This window comes from Chrysochloris asiatica, unplaced genomic scaffold (genome assembly GCF_000296735.1).
Source record: "Chrysochloris asiatica unplaced genomic scaffold, ChrAsi1.0 scaffold00037, whole genome shotgun sequence".
Lineage (NCBI taxonomy): Eukaryota > Metazoa > Chordata > Mammalia > Afrosoricida > Chrysochloridae > Chrysochloris > Chrysochloris asiatica.
Window position 1 is genome coordinate 520785 of NW_006408555.1, and position 23406 is coordinate 544190.

The 23406-nt window shown below is 42.9% G+C and overlaps 1 pseudogene; it reads right to left on the reverse strand.

The window, feature by feature from the left end:
• Positions 1-364: 364 nt before the first annotated feature.
• On the reverse strand, positions 365-1317 carry LOC102820483 (annotated as a pseudogene).
• Positions 1318-23406: the final 22089 nt, after the last annotated feature.

Genomic DNA, 23406 nt, shown 5'->3' on the forward strand with positions numbered 1-23406 from the left:
ATTAATTCTGCTTGTTACATTGCCCTTTTTTTGGGGTGGGCATCAACTTTTATTACCTACAAATCATGCACAAATGCCTGTGAATTAGGCCTTGTGGCACAGTTCAAGGTTCAAAACTTAAAAAAAAAAATTTCTGTAGAGGTATCCATGTTAATAAACTTTTCCACAGCTTACAAATTTGACTTTAGGTTTACAGGCAATGGACTGTTGATTTGGCTACATTTTATTATACACCAAGGTTTATCATAATAATTAAAGGGGAAAGGACAGGCTAACTAAAAGTTGGCAATACAACAGTTTCAGTTTGAGAACATTTGCTGTTTTATTAGCTGACCAGATTATACAAATAATCATGGTAGACACCTTAGTTCATCTTTCTGATAAGGCTGTTGATTTGGTCTTCCTTGTTGCCAGCATTTCTTCCTTCTATAAAATGGATGGTCTTTTTCTTCATTCCATTAACTTTTCTATTCCAGAGGAGACGATAATTTAAAGGGCCACAGGAAGTTACTTGCTTCTTTGAAGCGTTTCCTAACAGTGTAGATCTCATGAATCAGATCCTCCATGCATGCTGTATTTACCAAGAGAATGTATAATTAACATGTTACCTGTTAGGGCAATTCACTTCTTACTGATTTTTGCCATAACCACGCTTGTAGATCAGTTCATTCACTGACTTCAGGTTTGGGTACCCCCAGGCAATATATGGTTCCACAGTTCTCAACATGTTAATTGAAACATTGTTGAGCTTAACAAAGGTGTCATTGACGATCTGAAGAAGGGAAGAAGTTGTAACACCTTTCAAACCTTTGGGCTCACATCATTGATACCTTTGATCCTGTTACCAGGTGCCAGTTTGAGCTCACCAGGTACATAGAAGTTGCCCACTTTTCCTGCCATCCTAACCATTCGAATCTCAGTTCTGTACATCTGCCTATATTCCTTGTGATGTTATTGTTAAGTGCCGTCGAGTCGGTTCTGACCCATAATGACCCTGAACAGGGTTTCTGAGGCTGTAAATCTTTACGGGAGCAGAAAGCCTCCTCTTTCTCCTGCGGAGCAGCTGGTAGTTTGAAACTGCTGATCTTTCAGCTCACGGCCCGATTCGTAACCACTACTCTACCAGAGCTCCTTATTCCTTGTGATATAGTACGTGGATTTTTCGCAGATAAGCTGCCTCCTTGCTTTTTGAAGCATCTTTTGGGCAAATTTCTTTCTCAGGCGCTTGATCTTTAGTTCTGCGAAACTCCTTCGCTTTCTGTTAAGGGTCTCTGGCACAGCAGGGACCTTCTTTTTCTCCTCTTCGGCACCCTCCATGGGTCCAGCCCCCCAGGCTGCTTATTAACGTTTTGATGTAGAGGGTCGGTCTCTATAATAGAATATGGTGTTTATTCTGCTTGTAATTTAAAAAATTGCACAGCAATATTTACCCCTGTGGTAACTATTTTATGCAGGAGCATAATGAAATAAAAGTATTTCATTACTTTCCTTGTTAAAATACTTGAGTGAAGTATTGATTTTGAATTTAAACTGTCATTTTTTGGGTTTTTTTTTTTTTGCGTTTCTATTATTCAGCCTTGGTGACTGTGGATGTTCTCCTAAGAATGTGTCCAAGTCTCCTGGAGTCTTTGAAAGTGTCCTGCTCAGCCTGGGCGGGGTCATCTTTACATGCTGCTGTTGTTGTTCAGTTCTGACTCATAGCAACCCTGAGGCTTCAGTGATCTTTACGGGAGCAGAAAGCCTCACCTTTCTCCTGAAGAGCAGCTGGTGGGATCGAACCGTTGACCTTGTGGTCCGCAGTCCAGTGCTTATCCTGTAGAACATAGTGCTTAGTGATATGGGACCAGTTTCATCTGTTATAAATTTGCACAGGTTTTGTTCACCCTGTCCACTCATGGAAAAATCTGTTTTCAACAGTTGATTCACACATGGCACCCATCTGGACTCTATGTCCATTGCCATATGTGCAGACAGATCTGGTCAGCTTGCTTTTTGCCTTATTTACCTCATCCCATTTGTGTATCTTTGCATGTAGGCTTGCTAACCATGAGGCTGGCGGTTCAAACCTACCCTCTGCTCCTTGGAAACCCTATGCAGGGTCTCTATGAGTGGGTACCCCCTTGATGGCACTTAGCAACAACAGGGCATGTAGGAGAGGGCATTCTCTTCAGAGCAGTGGTCCGAATCCATTGATTTCGCTCCTGAAGGACTGCCGCATGCTGTATAGGAAGGTTGGTTAGGCAAGTTGGCTCTGGTGCTGAAGAAGGAAAGCTTGCTTTAGGGACTAAAGTCTCGTCACTGACAAAGAGAGAGGAGAGTACTTGGCTCCCTGTTTTTGTTAACCAAGAACATATTTAATTTTAAGTAGTCTACTTTGGGAAACTTCATGCCTATGTCTCTAAGGAAATGAGGCAGAGAGGAAATTCTGTTAAGGAGTGCTCAGTGGCAGTGAGTCAGATAGATGGAGTGGCAGGTCAGATCACATTGTAGAGATGAGAAGGGCTGGAGGGGAAGGAGAGAACTGCTGGGGGTAAGCAGGCAGGGGGCTTCTAGAGAAGCCACCCAAGAGTCCTGTTAAATGGGGGTGAGGAAACGGTAAAGAGGCATCTGCCCTTCGGATGCTGAAGTGGGGGCGAAATCTCAGCCTCAGATATACAAAGCCAGGCCTGAAGGATACAAACCAGTTTGGTAAATCAAGTAGGCTCTCAGAAGTGATTAGAGAAGTTGTTACTCCAGGGAAGTTTCTAGAGAGAGAGCTGGATTGGATTTAAGCAAAAACACTTTCTGGAAAGGGGTCTCTTGAAAGGAGATACTGAAAACACTGTTCCAGAGTGCTATCTAAATAAGTACTACTTTAAATTTTTTGTTTTTTATAAAAAGATTGTATAGAATATTGAAATTCAGTCCTTAGAGATAAAACTTGGAAATTACCTGCCTTTTACATTTTCAGGATACACTATCTGTGAGTATCACACCTCTGCTTCCATGCCCACTTTTGTTGAGTAATAATTTGGGTATGTTCTTTGTGTTCATCCTTTACACTGAGGAAATGGAGACATATTGGTGAATTAATGTTATTATTTGAAAAAATGTAGTTCTTAAGCATTTTATTCACACCTGCTTTGAAAAGTCGATAATTTTGTTGTTTCTTCCAGTGCAAGGATTTTTCATTTCTAGACTCTAAACCGTGGAGTTGATTAGATTTAAAGGTCGAAGACATTGCTTTAAAATCTGCCAAAGAATGTACCAGCAGGCTGAGATCTTGCATGATCTTAGGAAAGCTTTTTGCAAAGTGAAGGTCGGGGCCAGTGGCATAATGCTTCCTGCTGCAAGGTCAGAGTCAGGCATGCTTATGGGTGGCAGACTAGATTCTGATATTGGATTTGTAAAACCCGAAACAAAACAAAACACTCTGTGATAGGACTGGTTTTTTTTAAGTTTTTATTGTGAATTGAGTGATAGTTTACATTGGGAGAACCTCGGTTTCATACTCACTGCTTCATTGCAATGAGTGTAGTCTCCTCCATGCATCATCGTTCAACAGTATTTGCTTCTGTTCCCTGTGTTTGTTTTTGTGCGTGTGTGTGACACCAAAACACGAAAATTTAATTATTTAAACAACCAAAGACTACATTCTGCAAGCCTGCCTCCTTGGCTGCTAGCACTCAGTCTTTCTCTTTATATGAGTGTAGAGTCCTTAGCTGTTCTCTCTCCATCTCTGCCTCCATCTCTGGTGTAGCTACTGCTCTGGATAGGGCCCTGCATTCTGCTTGTGCTCTTCTCCCTTAATGGTTCTAGGGGCCTCTCTTTCTGGACTGTAAGCTTAACTACTCCCCCAGCTATTGTTACTAAACTTCTACCTTTACAATTGTGACAGTCACAATTAGTCATGATAACAATTACTCACTATTGAATCATAAGAATCTCATCTCCATCTTTTCACCAGGCTAGACAAGACGAGAACTATTCCGTGGGCATTCTGTCTTCCCCAGCACACTCTGAAACTAAACTCCCTCTTGAAAACTTATAAGCCGGTCACTTCATGCCTTTATAGCGCCCCCCCCCCCCCCATTTTGGGTAGCCATAGTCTTAAATTATTTGTCCCTATCAACCCTGTGTACAGAGGGGATAGGATTGATACTTGATGTAAAGACTCCTTCCCTCTCAGTTGGTATTTTGAGCTACTACATTCATAAGTATAGGTCTAGTTCTTCAACTTGTAGCAATTTACACTTGTTCCCTTTATTAAAAAAAAAAATTCTTTTAAAATCTTTCTCTAGTTGAGTTTTGATGATCAGGCCATCAAATCTAGGTCGAATGAATATTATCTACAAGTTTGGGCATTCTTGTGCATCTCTCCTCGCTTCATATTAGCTGGATGCTTCACTCTCAGCTCTAGCTCTCCATGGCTATGACCTTGTCCATTGTCTCAGGAGTCCCCAGAGATAGGAACTGTTTTGAGAGTAACTTTTGAATCTGTTACAACTCTATCTCAGAGGCTTTTAGCACAGGAAATGCCATGTGAGAAGAGGACACCCCACCTGTGATGCCATCCTTGCCTTGTTTGAGGGAGGTTGGGGCTTAAACTTGAAACCAGGCCCATTTAATTTTCAGTGAAACTTTGCATTCGCTGAACAGGTTTGTAGGGGCTGGAGCGTCATTGCAAGATAATGCACTGGGACTGCAAGATTGGTTTGAACCACAATGATCGGTGGTTCAAACTCAACAGCTACTCCTCAGAAATCCTATACAAGTTTGCTGTGAGTTAGAAGTGACTCAGTGGCACTTAACACTTTAGAGGGAGACCTTGTGTGTCACTGTGGGTTAATAATGCGCTATACTACAAAGTTGGTTTGAACTGCAAGGTGGGTGGTTCAAGCTCACCAGCCACTCCTCAGAAAACCTATGCAGAGTTGATATGGGTTGGACCGAACTGACTTGACGGTGCTTAACAACCACAAGTTTTAGAGGGAGGCACGCAGTCATGGTTTTGTGGTAGAATTCTTCCTACCATGTGGGAGACCCAGCTTGAGTTGCTAGCCTGAGTAACTCATTGCAGCCATCACCTGTCGGTCAGTAGGGAGGCTTGCATGTTGCTGTGATGCTGCTCAGGTTTTAATGGAGCTTCCACACTAGGAAGAAAGGCCTGGTGACCTCCTTCCAATTAGCCCAAGAAAAGCCTGCCTGTGGGTCACAGTGATCTGATCCTTTGTGTCCTGTCAAGGCAGCTACCACAAGCTTTAGAGACTTGTTGATACAGTGTGTAGGAGGAGGACCAGCTGGTCCTTGCTGATGGCATCATTGCTTTCCCATCTCCTGGTGATGGAGACATTCGAATCTGCGTTTCCGAATCATCTTACACATCTGATTGCATTTCTGAGGATTGCCTCACCCGCAGCCCTAAGTCACTGTTGACCAAAATTGTGACGCTTCGTTCTTCCTTTAGCGTACTTTTTAACACTAAAAGCATATATATTTGATTTTTTTTTTCTCCTTGGAAGTAAATCCATTAATTAGTGCTGCCTGCTTTTTATATTTTTATATATTCAAAGGCCATGTTTGTGCTCATCGGTCATAGAGTTATTTATACTTAAGTGCTATGTATGCACCTTTCAAAAAATTTTAGTGTTTACCAAGAAAAGTGGGACTTATTTGAACCTTCAGTGTTCTGAGTAGGGAAAGAAAAGAATTTTTTTATGACTACTTAGGTACTTGCATTTTGAATAACATATGTCATGTATTGGGATATTTGCTTTTCAGATGGGTGGAAAATACAGTTAGATTAGATAACTAACTGCAGGTTGAATTCTTTTATTTAGATGGGACTATGCTAGTTTTCTTGTGTCCTGGTGTGGCACCTTAGGATAATCACTGGACCTCAAGGTCAGTTTAAACCACAAGGTCGGTGGTTCAACCTCAACAGCTACTCTTCGGAAACCCTACACAGAGTCGCTAGGAGTCAGAATCGACTCGACAGCACTTAACACCAACAGCCCCATACTAGCTTCCTTCGGGACCCTGACGTGCTGCTATTGGAAAAGGGCTGGACTGCAAACCGCAAGATTGCCGCGTGAAGCCCACCGGCTGCTCCTTGGAAACCTTGTACAGGACTGCTATAAATCAGAACGGACTCGATGGCACTTAACAGCGACATCCTGGCTTCTCTAGGATCGTGTTTTCCTTTTCTGAAGAAGCTTCTTATGACTTTAAAAATAAATAAATGAAAAAATGGTCATTTATATTTAAGTGTTTAATCCATCGCAAATGGATTTTTGTATTGTGTGAGAAAAGGAAGTGATTGTTCCTGTTTTCCCAGGTGGCACCCAGTTCCCCCAACGAGCCAGCCAAGCCAGGTACTGACTGTCACATGCACTCTGACTCATGGCAAACCCACGTGTGCCAAAGTAGACCTGTGCTCCTTTGGGTTCTTAGCAACTAATTTTCTAGAAGTTGGTCACCAGACCTTTTTCCCCAGGCGCTTCGGTAGATTTGAACTTTGAACTTTTCAGTTAGCACTAGCCAGCGTTCTCCGGTCTTTGTGGTGTAGCTTACAGTGCTGACCCTGTCTGTCATAAGTCACGTCTCTAGATAAACCTGGATTGTGTCCTGAGTGCTTTGCTCTGCCCCACTGACTAACTTTTCTGTCCTTGGGACAGTATCACTCTGTTTTAATGATAAATTCTGACTGTTACTGGAATCTAGCAATGGAGTCGACATTTTAATGTTCGTTATATATTTTGTATCCAGGAAGTTCTGTTTCTACAAATGGTAAACTAAGACTGAGAACAGGTTGTTAGGTCACCTCGCTATTAAAGTGACATTCACGGTTTTAACCCTTGACTCTCAGACGCCTTGTTGTTGCTGTTGTTGTTAAGTGCTGTCGAGTCGGTTCTGACTCATAGCAACCCTATGTAGGGTTTCCAAGGCTGTAAATTTTTACGGGAGCAGAAAGCCTCATCTTTCTCCCATGGAACCACTGGTAGTTTTGAACTGCTGATCTTGAGGTTCTCAGCCCAGCTTGTAACCACTCTGCCCAGAGACACCCCACTCTGCAGCACGCCTCTTGCCCGATGACACCCATCTTTTTAGCTCCATGGGTTGGAGATTCCCCTCCTTTCTGCTGACCTCCTGTTGGTGCTGTTTCTCATCATCTCTTACAGTTCCTGGTGTTAACAGTTTTCTCTCCTGGAAGTAGGAGGTTCTCAGTGCAATTATCCTGGGGCCAAAGGGTGTGTTCCACTCCTAGGTCTTCTTTCTTGGCGGTAGCGGTAGCGAGGCTCCCCTCTTCTGTCTGCTTCTGGGATAGCTCATTTTAAATCTAGTGGGATGACAAAATTTACCAGTCCCCTTATTTACTTGGTCCCATCTTCATAGCGGTGCATGCACCGTATTTGCATTATTAGCTAGCTGTCAATCCTCTTGATGGCACCAGAATAGATCACTTTGCATAGTTTTGCCTAGGTATTCTGTGGGAGGTATAAGACCATGGTGAAAAAGAGCATAGAGAAGGTATCCATGACATCTTAGAAGTCAGAGGAGACCATGAACTTTAAAAGGGTCCAAGTGGCAGGATAGTGAAACTGTCCTGAATGAGTTGACTTTGTTAAGGTAGCTTGATATATCCAGGTGAAAATATCTTGCAGGAATTGCATCTTAGGAGAGATACCAAATTTGAGGTAGAAGATTTGAGGGGTCATTTGCTCAAAGGTGATAGTGGCAGTTTGGGGAGTGTGTGAATCACTAAGTGAGCGATTGGAGGAAGAGAAGAGAAATGAGGGATCAGGACAGAGCCTTGGAAGGAAAGGAAAAGAGGGAGTCATGAACAAAAAGAACGTGAGTGGTGTTGAAGATAGTCACTAACAACAGGAAGCAGTATTCCAGCTGTGGCACCCTTGAGGAACTCAAATCATTGTTCCTTTAGTTTTGGGAACAAAAAGAGGCCTGGATGAGCTAACTTTTCCCAACAAAATCCTCATCCGGCAGCCCTGCTACCCTGGTAGAATGAGCAGGGGCACTGGTGTCATGGACAAACTTCCCTGGTACAACTTTGCTGGCCTGTTTTCTCACCAGTGCACTTTTCAGTTTTCTTTAATTTTTCATAATAATAAACCCCCATCATTGTTCTGTGTCCTTTGAGAAAGTCTATCAAGATCATTACCGCTTTTTGTAGCCCCCCAAAACAGTGGCTACAACCTTCTGAGCTGATTGTCTGCCTTGATTAGTACTCGCTCAGAAGCTCCTTTTTGGAAGCCACTGTTTTCATTGGACCTTCTGGTGAAGGCACCCCTCCAAAAATGTGTCATCAGTCATTCCTCCCACAGCATTATCCACTCAGCCCGGTGGCCACACACAACTCAGACACTGTACTCACCGGTTCTCTAGAGAAGCAAAGCCAGTGACGTTTATTTTTATAGAGAGCTTTAGATTAGGGAAATGGTTCACACAACTGTAGAGGAGGATAAGTCCCAAGTCCATTGGTCAGATGTCAGACTGGAGGCTTCTGACTCAAGTAGCTGCAGGGCTGATGAACGAAGACTTGCAAGTGTGGCTGCTGACGATGCCCAGGATCGGTAGGCAATAGAGTAAACCAGTGGCACAAGTCAAAGAGCTGGAGGTCCGATGATGATCCAAACCCAGCTGAAAGCAAGCAACAAACCTAGCTCCCCAAATTAAGTGCCTAGAGACACCCCACTCTGCAAGTAAACCACTTGCCCAAGGTCCCTCATCTTGACTTGCTTCTTGGGTGGAGAAGCCCATTGCTCTGTCTCATATTCTGACACGTGGTTCTGCTGCTGCTGTTCATCTGTCACTCCTCTGGTGTCACATCTTTCTGTTCGGGGATTCAGTGAGCCAGGGATTTTGGGGTCCAAATGATGTGCTTCACTCTTGGCACTTCTTCTTTGATGGCAGTGATAATCTTCCTCATACTTCTGAGATGGCTCATTTTAAACTCACGTTGTTGTTAAGTGCTGTTGAGTCAGTTCTGACTCATGGCAACCCTGCATAGGGCTCCCTAAGAACAGTTGGTAAGTTTGAACCACCAATCTTGTGATTCAGACTGACCTTGTAGTTGAGTACTTATCTAGAGTTCCACATTGTTTTACAATCACAACTCTCTTAACAGTCACAACTGAGTCCTATCACTCTGCCAGCATCTTTTCCCACCTTCTTTTACTTAGAACCATTAGGGCAAAAACATTGTTGATTGGGAGTTACAAAGACTGTGAAGTAATTCGCTGCACTGCATACTCTCATGAGACTTAGATCAGTGTGACCCTGAGGGCACTTGTCTGTAGTCATCCACTGATTGCAGAGACAAGTTTAAACAATGTTTTGTTTGGAATAAACCCGTGCATGGATGAACTAGATCCTTTGTAGCAGTCCTTTTTCACTCGCCCTTGTATTTTAGGCAGATTCACTTGTTTTCTTTGCAGTGACTCCTTTCTTGCATGCAACTCACCTTGCAGAGATTGGGGACAAGGTGTTCTAATTTTATCAACCATGGCCACACAGGAAACTACTTTGAGCCTCCCCACCTCGTTGTTGTTATATTTTCCCAGTTGTGATTGATGACTGTGTACTAAGTTCAGAATTTTATGATAGTAGATTTGTCTGCCTAAAGGAGGGCCAACCTGCATAGGGATTTCACCCTGCATAGGGGTCTGTGAACTGGCAGTTGGCTAGGTTACTGAGTTTCTTTAATGAGTATCTAAGGTAATTATAGTAAATTTATTAAAACAAAAATGTGGTCAGATTATTTTTATTTGGTAAGTATCCTGTCAGCGTTGAAAATGATATTTTCTTTTACATCTGAAGGAAATCAGCCTCAGGAATTACACTGCTGTTCTGTATAGATAGGGGACCTCTCTGGTCCTCACACAGATGCACTTTGACCTGGGGCACTACACTCACAGAGTTTGGCTCCATTGGCTCCGGGTTTGTCATGTCATCTGGTAGGAGGATGTGTGGAGACATCTGTCTGTTAGCTGGCTTACCTGTTGGGGTTAATTAATGTATTCATTACTTTACGAGAACAAAAGAGTCCTGGAAATGTGAGCTAAGGGATGAAGAGTATTGGCAGCATATTGGGTGAAATACAGAGAGTGAAGGAAGGAGACATGTTTTGCTCCAGGCGCTGACAATTTGAAAGCATATTTCTTTGTGAAAAGTTGATGCCCGTACATTGCCAAGTTGATGGTGGGCTCGCAGCAGACAGAGACTTTCTGATAAGTCACCATAGCCATGTGACACACCTGCCAATGTCCCACAACTGTGCTCAAATGGGACTCTTCCCATGTTCCTGTGCTCTGCCACTCAGGCCACCGGCTCTTCCCACAAGCTCCCAGGGCCACAGTGCATTCTATATTATGTGTTTTAGAGGTCGAGTCACTAGAGATTTATCAAACACTAGAGTCAAGATCCACAAGGTGGTCTTGATTTGTGCCCTAAGACTTTGGTGTGATCATGTGGTTCTAATTTGCCAGCCGTGCGTTCTACCGTTAAGTCTGTAAGGATGTGATTTTGCACTTTGGAGCACAGGAGACATCTGTGCTGGAGTATGTAGCAATGGACTGTTGTTTACAGCTGTCTTTTACGGAACAGGGGGCTGTGGGGAGCAACGCAATTAAGTGACTAGCACGTGCCTTCACAGTATCATCTTAACAAGCATGGGGCTAGGATTTGGTTGGAAGCAGAGGTGAAGTGTGAGGAGTCAGGGTTGTGGGAACTCTTGCCACAGCTCCACTCCTGTCCTGAGACCTTTCCTGGAGTCTCCTCATTTTTATGGACTTGTTTCTTAAACTGGGCTTCCCAATGTATTTTGGAGGGGAAGGGTCATAATGACAGTTCTCAGGTGTGTGGAACATTGTTTAATGGTGATTGTTTCCACAGCATATACTTGGGATCAGGAGAGGTTGGGAAACATGTCACAATCCTCAGTCCAGACTGAAATAGTCCAGAGCATCTTAAGGGGGTGGGGGGTATCTATACATCACAGGTGGATACTTCTAAGTGGCTTAGTGTCTTTGAGATGCAGTGATCACATCTTCCATGCTACTTCCTCTCTGCTGTGTCTGTGTGGGCGTAGTATATACAGGTGGGGCAGGCGGTATTGGGGAGAGTCTGAAAAGATCATAGGAAAGAAATGGCTTAAAAACGGAGCTGGATAGATACTGTGGTAATTGGAGGCCAGTGTCTGTATCTCACCACCCCCCACCCCCCGCACCCCCATACTGTGGCTCAAGAAACGAATCTGTGAGTGCTCCTCAAAACTCTTCTCTCCCTTTCTCTGTAAGGAGCTCTCTGGGGCTTAGTGTCCACTCCTGTGGCCTTGTTTTACCTCTGCTGCTGCTTGAGGATGAACTTTTCATTGGAGAGCTTCATCATCTCTGGTGGAGACTAATGAACGATTAACTCTCCACCCCCCAATTCTGTAGCAGTATAATTTGAAAGCTTTTGGGGGGCTGGGTAGTAAGGTGGGCAAGGTCGGTGGGTCAAATCCACCAGCTGCTTCTTGGCACTAAATAACAAACAAGAGAAAATAGTAGTAACTCGTTATGCAGTGTCGCTCTGGATGCTTATTCGGAGAAACGTGCTAATTGGCAGGTGAGGTGGAATCACTGCACTGAGGGACCTGTCTGTGAGCTGGAGCGGCTTGCCTAACCTTCTTATTCTCAATTTCTAAATTGGGTTGTTTATAAACTACATTTATTTAAGGTGAATTTTCGTCTGTTTCAAAGAATAAGTTTAATGAATCAAAGAGATAAAACTGTTCAGAAGTTAAGGGTAGAGAATCTGATTGTGATTGTTGTTGTTAGTGCTTTGGGGTCAGTTCCGGCCCTGTGTAGGTTTTCCAAGGAGCAGCTGGTGAGTCTGAACGACCTACCTGTGGTTCAAACCGACTTTATCCCACAGCACCACACCAGTATTTGATTATGGTAATGTTTGTTGTGTTAATATACCATTCATTATCCAGCTGATATGTCCTTTGAAGTCTTAGGGTTTCCCCTGTTTGGTCTTACAGTTAGGGTGGATAGCTTCTTATAAGAACAATGCATATCCACCCTAGAAAGTTTGGGAAAATATGGAAAAGTGTAGTCTGTTGAAGAAATACAGACTTGAGTTTGGCTTTAAAGGATGTGTGAGAGCTTACCTAGGTGGGCAAAATTGAAAACGGGATTCTAGGATGAGGGAACATTCTAAGAATGAAACGCGAAGTTTTTAAGAGATTGAAATTGCTTGAGAAAATTGTGCGAGAGGAAGGAGGCCCTTAAAGACGCACACGTACATGTGCAGAAGCTGTGGCGTGCCTGATGAGCACAACAGCATTACAAACAACAGGTCGACCTCTATCCCTAGAGTTGGGCTGAGTTCTGTTGATTCAGTTATGTGTGTAGGCATATACTCGGAAAGTGCATAATGGTGTAAAATATGTTTCTCGTGGTGGTGGGTTGTGTTAAAAGTTTGAAAAACACTAATCTACCCTTTGAATTCTGTAAGTGAGATAGACGTGTTTTCAAAGGTGAATCAGCTGTGACAGAGCCATTTCTCAGCCATGTATGAAATAAACTGGATGATGTGTGTGGCTGGAAGTGAACGTAATTAAGTCGTTATGATAATTAATGTAGATGAAAAAAACAGTGAGATGCAGCTGAATTAGAAATTAGGGCAGTGGCTGGAGAGAGAGTGGTAATTCGAAGTTGGGCGTGACCTAACTTGTAAGCATCTGGCTCTCTGATGTGGCACTGTACTGCAAAGTCGGTTTCCTCCACAGGGTTGGTGGTTCAAGCTCACTAGTCGTTCCTAGAAAATCCTATTCAGGGCCGTGATGGGCTGGAACCAACTCTGTGGCACTTAACAATAACAACAACAACATGATGACACCTGGGGTCCCGGTGTGGTACTGTAGGATAAGCAGCAGACTGCTCACTGCAAGGTTGGTAGTTCAAACCCAGCAGCCACTCCTTGGAAGCCCTATAAAAGGCTACTTTGAGCCAGAACCGACTCGACGGCACTTCACAAGAACAATCCTGTGATGCTATAAAGCAAGAAGACGCACAGGGAAAGGGCAGATTGTTTGTGTGAGAAGAGAAGGGGGCCTTTTGTGTTGGGAAGATTCCACTGTTGGCATGCAGAGTGCAGAACTGGAACTGGTCATTCATAACAGTTGCTACAATCTCAGAGGCAAATAAGATTGCCCAGAGCAAGTGAGAAAGCATGTGTTGAAGGGGTAGAATCCAGGAGAAAACAAATTTACCAAGCAGGTGCAGGAAGAAGACCCAGTGATCTAAACACAGTGGACATCTGGAGAATCAGTAGGAAGCCTGGGAAAAGGAGTCATTGTGGGCCCCAGACCCGCCCCCATTGCACTCCTCTTGTAGATGGAGAGAGAGGTGAGCTATGCTTACGGCAGATTTCTGAGGTATGTATTTTATCTCTCGTTAGATAAACATTTCAGGTCAGGGAAGGCTTTGTCAGTCATAGACTTAAAATGCTCTCCGAGTCTCTGGATGGGATAGGTTGTTGTTAAGTGCCATCTCATTGGTTCTGACTCATAGTGACCCGGCGTAGGGATTCTGAGGCTATAATCTTTTGCAGAAGCAAAAAAGCTTCATCTTTTTCCTGCTAAGCAGCTGGTGGGTTAGAAGCACCAACTTTATGGTTATCTGTTCAGTGTTTATCCTGAAGAGCCGCAGTGTTCCCTGTGGATGGGGTGTAGAGGTTGCCAAAAGTCTGAAGCCCGAGTTTGATTTGGACTTTTAGGTGAGTTGTTCTCCCTTTCATAATGCCCTCACCAGGTAAATGAGGATAGTACCGTTGGTTTGTAGGGTTGTTGAGGGCAAATGAACTGATGTATGGAAAATACGATGTTCAGCTATCTACAGGGCAGCACTGACATGTGCTGTCCACCCAGCAGGTCATACCTCCAGACACTGGGGATGTGTGAGTGAGAGAAATAAGTTGTTATGGTATGCATGTGCTCAAGGAGCTCTAGTAGCGTAGTGGTTACAAATCGGGCTGCGAACCTCAAAGTCAGTAGTTCGAAACTACCAGCTGTTCCGCGGGAGAAAGATGAGGCTTTCTGTTCCCATAAAGATTTACAGCCTCAGAAACCCTGTACAGGGTCGCTGTGAGTCAGAACCGACTACATGGCACATAACAACAACAACAACAACAACAACATGTGCTCAATAAAGCCATTGTCTGTCAGATCATACTTGCGTAGATCAGTTTGCTTTCGTTTATCTTCTATACAGGCAGGCCTCATTTTAGTACACTTTGTATATAATGCATTTTTTAAAAAAGTTTTTATTGTGAACTGAGTGGTAGTTTACATGGGAGAACCTCGGTTTTACACATCGTGTGTCATTGCAATGATTACAATTTCCTCCATGCATCATCATTCAACAGTATTTGCTTCTATTCCCTCTGTATTTTGGCTTGTACACCAAAATACTCATCAGGATATAATAATTTAAAGCAACCAAAGGGCACTTTCTGCAAGCCTGCTTCCTGGCTACCAGCATTCAACCTTTATGTTTCCATGAGTCTAGAGTCCTCAGCTGCTCTATCTTTCCATGTCCCCATCTCTGCCTCCATCTCTGGCGTTGCTGCTTCGCTCGATAGGGTCCTGCATTCTGCTCGTTCTCTTCTCCCTTGATGGTCCTAGGGTCCTCTGTTTCTGGACTGTAAGTTTAACTACTCTCCGTTTTTGTTACAAAACTTCTACCTTTACAGTTGCGACAGTCGCAATGAATCATGATAACAATTACTCACTGTTGAATCATAAGAATCCTGTCCTCATCTCTTTTCACTAGAACCGTCTAGACAGGACAAAACTATTCAGTGGGAACTCTGCCTTCCCCTGCACACTCTTAACTAAACTCCTTCTTGAAAACTTATAAGCCGGTCACTTTGTGCCTTTATTGCCCCCTCATTTTAGGTAGCCAATGTCTAAGTTGCCCGTCCCTGTGTACAGAGGGGATAGGATTGATACTTGATATGAAGACTCCTTCCCTCTCATTTGGTATTTTAGGTAATTAAAAGAAATTAAATCAAATGGAAGGTTTCTGCATTAAGCAAGTGAGGATGCAGTTTTTCCAACAACATGTGCTAATCACTTTGGGACCCTGTGTCATGTTTTGGTTCTCATAGTATTTCAATTTTTTAAATAATGCCATGATTGCATACTTAATATACTACAGTATGTTATACATAATCACTTTTCTATGCATTGAGAAGCTAAAAGAAAAAAAAATCATGTTACTTGCTTTATTGTGTTATTTGCTGTATTGTGGTATTTGCTTTATTGTGGTGGCGTATAACTGACCCTGAAGTGTCTCTGAAGTATGCCTGTGCTTCTTTACCTTTGTACCTGTTGTTAAGTGCCTTCATGATAGTGCAGATTCATAGCAACCTTGATAGGGTTTCGGAGGAACAGCTGCTGGGTTTGAACCACAGACCTTGTAGTAGTAGTCCAGTGCTTATCTTCCAGCGCCACCCCAGAAGAGCTCTGCAGATCTTTCCCAGGAACTTCACGAGGGCTGGAGGGTTCAGTTGGATGTAAATGGCTGCGTTATCACTGGAGGATTGGAAAGGTTTTATTGAGTTTAGTGGAGGTTTTTGCTGAGAGACTTGGACGGAGTTTAGGATGACTTGTAGTTGACTGTGTAGCCGCTTCCTTGGGGCTTCCGGGTTTATTGAATGGGTGCTAGCAACTCCATTTGTGTGTGACCATTGTAGAGGAGTACAGTTAGTGACAGTTAACAGGATGGTTTCCAGAGGATGATTGGGAAGATTCCACAGAAAGAACAAGCCACTTTATTTATCTTAAGGAAGCTGCTTAATTCATATTTGGTCACATCCCTTTCGAAACAGTGGGTGGGCATTGGAACACTTTAATAAAACAAGAAAAGTAGTTTCAGAACAGTAGACACACTAGGAAGGCTTGCAGCAGACAGTTACTAAATTTTGGTAAATGCCTTGTACTAGACTGTTTGAAAGGAGCTCTGGTAGCGTAGTGGTTACGATTCAGGCTGTGAACCTGAGGGTCAGCAGTGCGAAACTACCAGCTGTTTCTCGGGAGAAAGATGAGGCTTTCTGCTCCCGTAAAGATTTACAGCCTTGGAAACCCTGTACAGGGTCACTATGAGTCGGAACCGACTCCACGGCACACAACAACAACCACAACAAGACTGTTTGAACAGAAGAGTAGAGATTTGCTTGCTTGAATTCCAGAATGCACATGGTTGTGTACTTGATGCCTCTTAGCTAGTAACCTTGGTAAATGATGGCTGTGCTCCATATTCTAAATCAGGGTCGGGGAACCTTTTTTCTGCCAAAAATTATAAAATATCATCATTTGTGGGCCATATAGAATTATCAACTTAAATATTAGTCTATATTTGGTCAACATTTATTGATGAAGATCAAAGAGCACAGCCTTCAGTATGGATTACATTTCAATGTCAAAACAAAAATCCTCACCACTGGACCAATAAACAACAACATTCTTATCAATGTAGAAAAGATTGAAGTTGTCAAGGACTTCATTCTTACTGGATCAACTATCAACACTCGCGGAAGCAGCAGTCAAGAGATCAAACGATGTATTGCTTTAGGCAAATCTGCTGCACAGGAACTTTTTAAAGTGTTGAAGAGCAAAGAGGTCAGCTTGACCCAAGCCATAGTATTTTCAATAACATCATATGGATGCAAAAGCTGGACAGTGAATAAGGAAGATCGTAGGAGTATTGATGCCTTTGAATTATGGTGTTGGAGGAGAATACTAAAAGTGCCATGGGCTGCCAAAAAACCAATAGATCTATTTTGGAAGAAGTGTAGCCAGAGTGCTCCTTGGAGGCCAAGATGGCTAAACTTTGTCTCTCATACTTTGGACATATTGTCAGGAGGGAACAGTCACTGGAGAAGGATATCATGCTAGGTAAGATGGAGGGTCAGAGAAAAAGAGGAAGACCCCCAATGAGATGGATTGGCCAGGTGGCAGCATTGATGGACTCAAGTGTGGCAGTGGTAATGAGGTTGGCCCAGGATTGGACATTTTTTCGTTCTGCTGTGCATAGATAGGGTTGCTATGACTTGGTTCCAACTCGATGGCACGTGACAACAACAACAACAACAACAACAACAATGTATTTGGTCAAGGAATCTTGATGTGGCACTGTGAAGTTAATGGGCTGGACTGCAAAAAGTTGATTTGAACTGCAAGTTCGGCAGTTCAGGCTCACCAGCCGCTCCTTAAAATCCTGTACAGGATCGCTATGGGTTGGAACTGACTTGGCGGCACTTAACAACACCAACAATATTTGATCAAACATTTAATTAACTCACCCTTGGTGTGATGCTGTGGGTTAATGTGCTGGGCTGCAAGGTTGGTTTGAACCACAGGATGGGGGTTCAAAGTCACCATCCACTCCCTGGAAACCTATACAGGGTCAATGTGAGTCGTTACCAACCCCTGATGTAAATGAAAAGAGTAGTTACACATACAGGGAAAGGGATGCAGTTTTAAGGGAAAAGATTGTTGTGCTGGATGTGGAAGCCTTTTCGTTGTTTAGAACTAAACTGACCTTAGAGATCACCAAACTCAATGCCCTTGTGTTATAAATTAATAATAAATGCTCTCTCCCCCTTTCAGTTCTCCAAAAGAAAGAAAACAAAATACCTTTTTAGGCAACCTTGTGTGGTCTTGCATGGCATATAGCATTTTGTATGGTGACTATAAGTACATGTGACTAATAATCTGTTGTCCGTCTCTTCTGTCCAGTGTTGGGCAATGTGAATTCCGTCATCTTGTTCTATTTCGGGGAAGAGATTCCTCTTTCAGCAACAGGGTGATCTGCCCTCTCAGGGATCAGAATATTACAACAATTCTGCTCTCAAAAAAAAAAAAAAGCAAAACAAACCCGCTGATTCCGTGGAACCCAGTGCGATAGAGAGTCCAACACTTTCATGGCGTTTTATGGCTGTTACCCTTAGGGAGGAAGTCCTGGTATGGTGCTGTAGGGTAATGCCCTGCACCACAAAGTCGGTGTGAACCGCAAGATGGGCAGTTGAAAGTCACCAACTACTCCTTGGAAACCCTGTACAGGGTTGCTATGAACTGGAACAGACTAGTTGGCACTTAACAACAACAATCCTTATGGAAACATAGCACACACCCTTTCTTCTGTGACTTGTTAGTATCTCAGAGCAGTTGTGTAACCCAGGAACCTTCCATAACTCCCCAGGGAAGACAAATACGACCTCAGAGCACAGGGAGAAGCATAGAAGACCATTTCCTTAGAGCAGAAACTGGCAGCCTGGGAGACAGCCTTGGAAAGGACCTTTTTACCTTTTGATTTGGGTACGTGTACCTTGTTCACGCATTATCTTTTTTCAAAAATGTTTTGGCCTGGGACCATCAAGGGAGAAGAGCGGAGTATGGGACCCTACCTAGAGAAAATAGTGATGCCAAAGATGGAGGCAGAGACGATGACGTGGAGAGATGGAGGAGCGGGGGGCTCTAGACCCAGAGAGGGAGAGGGGCTGTGTGCCGACAATGGAGGGGCAGGCTTGCAGGGTATACCCTTTGGTTGGTTGATGGTGCATGGAAGGGGGTTGTAACCATGGCAGTGTAATGATATAGGATGAATATAAAGCTAATGTTCTCCCATGTAAACTATCACATAATTCACAATAAAATATTAAAAAAATTGTTTTGGGAAAGGAAAAGACAAAATAAAATAAAACATTTTGGGAAGAACCTGGGTGGTGGGATGGAGAAATATCTTTTTAAGAAAAACACAAAAACCCTGACAATGTGGTTACTTCAACGATTTCTTCCTCTTCTAGTCTCAAAAAAGGTTTGAAAAACAAGCTTTTCTTTTACAGATTTCATTTAAAAGTTTTAATTTTATGGTGAACTGAGTGCTAGTTGACATGCGATGACATGGGCTTTGCACCATCTTTTACAGGTTTATAAGTTGTAGTATTGGTTACTAGTATAATTGTAGACAGCCACCACTCGGCTGTCAGTTTGTTGTGCTGTGGTGGCTTGTGAGTTGCTGTGATTCTGAAAGCTATGCCACCGGTATTTTAAATACGAGCAGGGTCACCCATGGTGGACAGGTTTCAGATAAGCTTCCAGACAAAGACAGACTAGGAAGAAAGAGTGACGAACTACTTCCGAATCGCTAGTCGCTGAAAACCTTATGAGTAGCAGAGAAACGCTGTCAGATATAGTGCTGGAAAATGAGTCCTTCAGCTTGGAAGGCTCTCAAAATGCGACTGGGGAAGAGCTGCCTCCTCAAAGTAGAGTTGACCGTGATGACGTGAATGGAGTAAAGCCTGTGGGAGAAAAGCCCGCGGTACCTTCATTTGTTGATGGGGCACAACTCAAAATGAAGAGAAACAGCTGTAAACATCCTTTGAAAATCGAAACATTGGAATGTACAAAATATGAATCTGGGAAAAATGGAAATTGTCAAAAATGAAATGGACACATAAACATTGATATCTTAGGCATTAGTGAGCTGAAATGGACTGGTATTGGCCATTTTGAATCTGACAACTACATGGTTTACTATGCCGGGAATGACAAATTGAAGAGGAATGGTGTTGCATTCATTGTCAAAAAGAACATATCTAGATCAGTCATGAGGTACAACGCTGTCTGTGATAGGATAATATCCATGCACCTACAGGGAAGCCCAGTTAATACCACTATTATTCAAATTTACGCACCAACCACTAAAGCCAGTGAGGATGAAATAGAAGAATTCTCCCAACTTCTTCAATCAGAAATTGATCAAACATGCAATCAAGATGTATTGCTCATTACTTGTAATTAGAATGCAAAGGTTGGGAGCAAAGAGGAAGGATCAGTAGTTGGAAAATATGGCCTTGGTGCTGGAGAACGCATGATAGAATTCTGCAAAACCAATGATTTGTTCATTTCAAATACTTTCTTTAGACAGCATAAGAGACGACTATACACATGGACCTCACCAGATGGAATACATAGAAATCAAATTGACTACATCTGCGGAAAGAGACGATGGAAAAGCTCCATATCATCAATGAAAACAAGGCCAGGGGCAGACTGTGGAACAGACCATCAATTACTCATATGCAAATTCAAACCTAAGCTGAAGAAAATGAAAACAAGTCCATGAGAGCCAAAATATGACCTTTTGAATTTAGAGATCATCTGAAAGAACAGGTTTAAACACTAAAGACCTAAGACCAGAAGAGTTGTGGGATGACATCAAGAACATCATACATGAAGAAAGCAAAAAGTCATTGAGAAGATAAGAAGGAAGGAAAAGATCAAAATTGATGTCAGAAGAGACACTGAAACTTGCTCTCCAGCATAGAGATGCTAAAACAAATGGAAGAAATGAGGAGGTCCAAGAGCTGAACAAGAAATTTCAAAGATCAGCTCGAGAAGATAAATTCAAATATTACAACAAAATGTGTAAAGATCTGGAATCAGAAAACCAAAAAGGAAGAACACGCTCAGCATTTCTCAAGCTGGGGAAACTGAAGAAAAAATTGAAGCCTTGACTTTCGTTATTGAAAGATTCTCTGGGCAAATTATTGAAATAGGCAGAAAGCATCAGGAGAAGATGGAAGGAATACACATTCACTGTATCAAAAGGAGATGGTTAATGTTCAACCGTTTCAAGAGGTAGCATATGATAAGGAGCCAGTGATACTGAAGAAAGAAGTCCAGGGTGCATTTAAGAATTGGCAGAGAACAAGGCACCAGGAATTGATGGAATAAAAATTGAAATCGTACAAGAAAGTGAGGCGGCACAGGAAGCACTCACTCATCTCTGCAAAGAAATTTGGAAGACGACTCTCTGGCTGACTGATTGGAAGAGATCCGTATTTGTGCCCATTCAAAGAGAGGTGACCCAACGGAATGTGGAAATCATCGGACAATGTCTTTGATATCCCATGTGAGTAAAATTTTACTAAAAGTAATAATACAGACACAGCTACAATCATACATTGACAGAGAACTTCCAGAGGTTCAAGCCGGATTCAGAATAGGCTGTGGAACGAAGGATATCATTGCTGATATCCAGTGGATCTTGACTGAAAGCAGAGAATATCAAAAAGATGTTTACCTGTGCTTTACTGACTACGCAAAGACTTTCGATTGTGTGGTTTGTGACAAGCTATGGACAACATTGCGAAGTATGAGTATTCTTGAACACTTAATTGTGCTCATGAGGAATCTCTACCTGGACCAAGAGGCAGTTGTTGGAACAGAACATGGGAACACTGAATGTTTTAAAATTTGAAAAGGTGTGCAACAAGGTTGTATTCTTTCACCATACTTACTCAACCTGTATGCTGAGCAAATAATCTGAGAAGCTGGCTTCTGTGAAGAAAAATGTGGCATCAGGATTGGAGGAGGATTCATTAACAACCTGCGATATGCAGATGATCCAACCTTGCTTGCTGAAAGTGAAGAGGACCTAAAACATTTACTGATGAAGATCAAAGAACACAGCCTTCAGTATGGATTACATCTCAGTGTAAGGAAAACAAAAATCCTCAATACTGGACCAATAAACATTCTTATCAATGGAGAAAAGATTGAAATTGTCAGGGAATCAACTATCAACACTCAAGGAAGCAGCAGTCAAGAGATCAAATGACGTATTGTATTAGGCAAATCTGCTGAACAAGATATTTTTAAAGTGTTGAAGAGCAAAGATGTCAACTTGAGGACTAAGGTGCGCCTGACCCAAGCCATGATGTTTTCAGTAACCTCACATGCATGCGAAAGCTGCACAGTGAATAAGGAAGACTGTAGAAGAATTGATACTTTTGAGTTGTGGGTGGTGTTGGAGGAGAATATTGAAAGTGCCATGGGCTTCCAAAAGAACCAATAGATCCATTTTGGAAGACATGCAGCCAGAGTGCTCCTTACAGGCCAAGATATCCAAACTTCGTCTCTCATACTTTGGACGTATTGTCAGGATGGACCATTCGCTGGAGAAGAATATCATGTTTGGTAAGGTGGAGGGTCAGAGAAAAAGAGGAAGACCTCCAAGGAGATGGATTGGCCAAGTGGCAGCATCGATGGACTCAAGCATGACAACAGTAGTGAGGTTGGCCAAGGACTCGGCAGTGTTTCGTTCTGCTATGCATAAGGTCGCTATGGGTCGGTACCGACTAGACGGCACCTAACAACAACAGGTAGTATTGTTAAGTGTCTTAGTCGGTTCTGACTCAGCGACCCTGTATAGGGTTTCCAAGGAGCGGCTGGTGGGTTTGATCTGCCACCTCGCAGTTCAAATTGATGTTGCAGTGTAGTGCTTACTGTACAGTACCACATCAGCACTCCACGTTACAGTAGGTTGTTGTTTGTTGCTTGGGAGTCAGTTCCAATAGGTTTCCGAGGAGCGACTGGTGAATTTGAACTGCCAGCCTTGTGGTTCAAACAGAAGTTACTGTTGAGTGTTTGTCCTAAGCACCATACCAGGATTCCACGTTGAAGCTCTGATAACGTGGTACAGCATAGTACTTCTGTATCTTACCAGAAGCTGTGAACAACTAATCTCTATATCTCTTTCTTTTGTTTTAAATTGTTAAATGATACCTAGTCGGTTCCAAGTCATGGCTACCCTGAACAGGGTTTCCAAAATCATCTGGTAGGTTTCAACCACAGACCTTTAGGTTCACAGCACTGTGCTTATTCAACAGTGCCACACCAGGCTTCGTTTTTCATAGGCTGGTAACCAGCATCCTATAGTCTCTTCATTTTGTAGAAATATAACAGAAGTGTTGAGAGAGGTTGCAAATGAGAAAGCAGTTGCTCTATAGGATCTTCATACCATTGCAGGGAAGAAGCCACATTATGGTCTTGTGTGTTTTCTATGCCTGCCTCTGATAACTCCCATCATAGATAGATCTGTGGTGAGTTCCAGACATGGGGAGAGAACTTCTGCTCTTGTTTTCTTTTGAGGTTGGTGTCAGAGCCTGCTGTCCATTTGGAATTCTGTGGGTTAGCCAATCCAAAAATAAAACCAGTGGCCTTTGCGTAGATTTTGGCTTAGTGATTCTGTCTAAGGTTTCTGAGATTTTAAATATTTATGGGAGCAGACAGCCTCCTCTTTTGACCTTGGCAGCTGCTGGTGAGTTTGAACCACTGACCTTTCAGTTAGCATCCCAGTGCCCAACTGACAGTGCCACCAGGCTCCTTTTCGGTTAGCTAAGAGCGGGAATAGCCCAGAACCGGGTAGTGTTTCATTCTGTTGTGCGTGGGGGTCTCTGTGTATTGGAACCGACGCTACAGCACCTTATGAAAACTTTTAAAAAGAGCTGGAGGAGAGATCAGTGATCTAAAATAAGTTGGTTGTGTATGTGTTAGATCGGAGTCCTAGTGTG